General features: G+C 32.8%; 1 pseudogene; it reads right to left on the bottom strand.

Annotated features, from left to right (window-relative positions):
- Positions 1-1,150, bottom strand: LOC149239441 (phenylalanine--tRNA ligase beta subunit, cytoplasmic pseudogene; annotated as a pseudogene).
- Between the last annotated feature and the right edge of the window lie 3,802 nt (positions 1,151-4,952).

Below are 4,952 nucleotides of genomic sequence, written 5' to 3'. Positions count from 1 at the left end.
TCAGTTTCTTGAGGAATCATTTGCTTTAACAATATTAGATCTATAACTATCCAAAATGAAATCCTTTATGTTCACCATAGAAAAATTCTCTTCATAAGAGCATAATATCCATGTTAGTACTTCTGGGAAACAAACAATGGAAATCCATGACCTTATCAAGACACTGAGATGATCCAAGTGTTATTGCTTTCCATGAGTAAATGACTTTTTTTTAGCCTTTGAGATATTTCTAAACCCATAGGCAATAAAAATGTCATATATTATATCATACTTATGGATAATATCACTTCTAGTTGGTGGAAAAGATACCAGAATCTTAGAATTTTTACTTTATACATATAGCTACAATTTTTCCAATACACTTATAACCTCAATTTGTTTGAAAGGAACACCAATTGAACTACAAATGTAAGGTAAATCAATCTCCAAGTTCCAAATGGATAGGTCTGGATATATGACTAATTTTTCATCTGGGTTTATGACTTCAACTGGCTCAACCTCAAACTTCCTTTCGCAGTACATAGAAAACATTGTTGCCATTGTGTTTGGTACAATTTTTGCTTCGTTCAGGTCAATCCTTGAGCATTCAATGAAGATATTTATTGTTTTCAAAGTGATTTCGAAATGTACACCATTGTTAATGGTAGGCAAAGATAATATTGTTCTTTTTCTATCACAAATAACTGGAAATACTAATGAGTTCTAAATCATGTGTAGGAATTTATTTAATTCCATATCTAACACTTAGTATACCATAAGTTCATTGACTATGAACTCCTTCTCCTGTTTCAATGGAACAAACTTGATTTGAGAGGGTGATAGTGCCTCATATGTAAACGTTCCTTGCAAGTTGTCCAAGTCATGTGTCCCAATAGTAACCAAAGCTCTCCTCCTGCAAAAATAATGATGGAGTTTGTCTTGAAGATCAATAAAGTTATTATACCTTGCTTCATCAAATGTGAGCCCCCATCAATACATTACAAAAAATAAAAGGTCGTGCCAAGTATGTCTCAGGTTTTATGTGCATCTTCAAAATAGAACTAACTGGTAAATCCATAACTTTATATTCTGGAATCTCGTATTTTCCAATAAATATGCGTAATGCTTGAGAAAGTCCTTCAAGACATATTAGATCATAATTCCAATGCATTGAAGATAGGACCTCAAGATGATTCTTCTATTTTGACAAATTCAAAGGACAAATAAAATGGAAGGGATACATCATAAAAACCTAGATCATATAATCGATAGCTATATTGAGAATTCTCTTGAATATTGATAATCAAATTTTCAAAATAAGTCGCATTTGGGTGAACAAATTTAAATTTGTGAGACTGTGTTGGAGATAAAACCTCAACTTTAGAAAAATAAGAGAATGCCCACCATATTCAAGAAATCAATCTAAATTGATTTGATCTAACAAAGCTCCCTTTTCACCTTGCAAATATCTTATAAGGGCAGGATATTCTGAGAAATCAATAACCACTACAACAACTTTGCAGTTTTTACCAACTACTTTGAGTCATCACTAGCCCATATATATCAATTTTCTCAATTCCATATTCAAATATTCCATGTGATGTTATTGTTCCTTTCTTGCAAGAATATGTCCATGCACAACAGGATGCAAGGTTTTCACATGACCATAAATCTAGCTAAGTGGAAGTTGATTCAAAACTCAGATCTAATAATCACAACATCCTGACTAAAATGATCGCTCAATCTTGTGATCTTTGGAATTGAAGGGTCAGGGAATTCAAAATGTTTTGGTTAAATGCCCCTTTTGTGCATTGCAGTGTTGAGAGCCTTCTTTCTTTGCAATTTAGTGCTATGATCCTTCCTTATTTGTGATGTAGTGTTGAGAGGACTTTTTCTTTATGATGTAGCACTATGAGCCTTGCTTCTTTGTGATGAAGCACTATGAACCTTGGTTCTTTGCAATGTAGCATTATGACCCTCAATTATTTTCGGTGTAGCCTTAATCTAATCACATCTTTCTTCTATAGCCTTCTTATAACTACCTCCATCAAGAATAATAAGGTTATCCTTCAATACAGTTACCTTATTTGCTTAACCAAACATATTAGTTGCAACCTTTTCAAGCTTCATGCCAATGTATTATGTAATCATTTGACCACCAGTAAGTACGGCAAGATCCTCCAAGTTGGCTTTTCTATTTTCTCCAAATCTTGGAGCTTTAATTGCACATACCTCAACTTCAACACAAATTTTATTTCGAATTAGGGTTGTTAGTGCATCATTTTCTACATCCTTAGAAGCAATAATAACTCTTTTTTTTTTCAAGGTCAACTCCATTGCTCGAACAAATACACTCAAATTTGAAATTTACTCTTGGTGTATCAAAATCAAAGGATCCTCTAATTTTCCATTTTGGGCCTTTTCATTTGTGATAAAATAAGGGGATAATTAGCCCCTGTCTAGCTTCAATCCTTCAACAACCTCCAACTCATTGTACAATGTCTTCCACTCTTCAATAGTTATGACTCCCTCTTGGCCAAATTTTTCCATTACTTTGGTAATAAGTTCGCCAATTTCCCTTTCACCATTTTCTAAGATGGTGCCTACTTGTGTAATTTCCTTGGATGTACTTATCATCATTGCTCTCCTTTAAAATGTGTCACAACTGCATCAACTGCCATGGTAATGTATAGTCTTAATTCCATTGCATTCATCCCAACTACAACTGGCTTACAACCTTTTGCTAATATCGCATGAAGATGGTAGCACATGTAGTTCCATCTCTTGCAACCTCATTTATAGAATTGGAAACTTGCTTCACAAGACTTTAACCAACATTTTTTATTTAAATTTAATTGAACTCAATACTTTTTGCCATAGTGACACCATCCTTTGTTATATTTGGATCACCCTAAATTTTTTCAATAACAACATTGTGACCATTTTGTTCCATTTTCAAATTTAAAACATCTACTAGTTTTCCCACAGTTTGCAACATTACAGCTCTGGAATCAACACCAAATATGATATATTTTGTATCATAATTCCTCCTCCAATTGAATCTATTGAAACTATGTTTGTAGCTACTACTCCTGCTCAAACAATTGAAATGGTGTCAATTTTGGATAATTTTAGCGTAAAGATTTTTCAATTCATCTTTTCCAAAGTCCCTAAGAACTGATATATCTGCATCCCTTTTAAGATTTGTCAATTTTATATTGGTACTTCCAAAAGTTTCTTCAAGAAACTAATCAGGATTCTTCAAGCCAATTCCCTCTTACATGAGTTTTAATCGATTTGAATATTTCAAACTATGAATATCACTTGAACTGTAGCTTCCTTGTATATAATGTCAATGAGGAGCCATCATATTCCAACAATTTGTAGAGAGAAACAAAAGTGGATCAGAGTGTAAAATAAACCTACCATTTTTTTATTGTAAGTCATCCTCCTTATAGCAATGGCAAGTTTTTTTTAATTGTTTTCAAATGAATCATCTAAAGAAAGGTATTTGGAGGTTTGATTTTCAAATAAAATTTATTGCTTAGTAGGTGAAACATCCTTAATCTCAACAAAGTACAACATAGTCAACTCATTTTCTAAGGGACTTTCATGAGCTCATCATAAACTTGATTATATGCAGAAAGAGCATCTCTCCAAAGGGTTAAAAAGAGAGGTAGATTTTTATTGTCTTTGGATTCTATGTCATCAATTATTTGATTCTCTTCATCTTCATTGCAAGCCCCATTGAGTTCAACATCTTGAAACCTTGAACCTTCTAATTGTTCTTTAGTAATAAGATGATAGACTTGCTTCTAATTAGTTGGGATGTTGGAAGATGCCTTGAAGGAACTCCTTATGTTTGCCCATTCAATGTTTTCTCCTAAAAATATTAAACATGTTTCAACATTTTGATTGCAAGCATTCCAAATTCTATGAGAAATAACACATTCTAGAGTGTGACAAAGACAATCCTTGATAATAAAGGGGGGGATTCCCCAAGATCCATCCAATAGTTGACTGACTATTATCTAGGATGGGAATTGTGGGAATTGTGGCTATTGACAGTTGTTCAAAGATGGGACCATGGAAACCATGTTGTATCATTAGCATATGCAAATTTCTATATTTTCTTTATTTCTAAGAACATCCTCTTTATCCTTAAAATAATTTCTTTTGCCATACTTTCTTTATCTTTCAGAATCATGGTGTCAAGCATATCATTTTGTCCATTTAATGCATATGATTGTCGAGATCCATCTCTATGGTAATTTCATGATGTTGATGTACATGATTAAACCACTTCATTATTCTACACAATGGGTAATCATGGGAAAAAACAAATGTTTTATCAATCTAGCCATCTAGGCAATAGCGCATGTTAATGGAAGTCTTTTTGGTGTGATTGTAACCTTGTTGAAACAATGGACATGTAAATAGATGAATTAGTATAGGGTGAATGTGTATTATATGTTTCGAGAAACTTCTTAAAGCATCCTCCACATATTGCAATTGATGTTCAACTATAAACATGACCAACTTTTATATAAGTCTAGGAAGGAAAGAACGAAGAACATAAAATAATGCATATACTTTGAAAATACAAAAGAGCTTATCATGGACATGATTCATTCGTGGCCATGCATCCAATAATTATTACGTAATTTAAAGAGTTTTTCTACAATGAAAACATCTATGAAAACTAGAAAAGCAAAAGGGGACCCAAAATTTTAAAGGTAAAGGATGAAAATTTTGGTGAGTGTTGTAGTCACTACAACAAGATGAAAAGAAACAATTATGTTTTAGATGCTAGTGTTTCATTTAAACTTTAAATGTTTATGGTGTGTTGTCAACATGTATGAATCTCCAAAGGTCTTAGAAACTTCTTCAAAAGTTAAATGAAGGAATTTTTGGTCGACACTTTGCTCCTCTTGTGATTGCACATAAAGTGATCAAAGTTGGTTCTTATTGGC

The sequence above is a fragment of the Pinus tabuliformis genome, chromosome 8 (genome assembly GCF_031772625.1).
Source record: "Pinus tabuliformis cultivar Carrire ecotype Pingquan chromosome 8, CPIR1, whole genome shotgun sequence".
In the NCBI taxonomy this organism is placed as follows: domain Eukaryota; kingdom Viridiplantae; phylum Streptophyta; class Pinopsida; order Pinales; family Pinaceae; genus Pinus; species Pinus tabuliformis.
The sequence above is the reverse complement of the archived record's forward strand: the minus strand, read 5'-3'. Positions and strand labels throughout refer to the sequence as shown.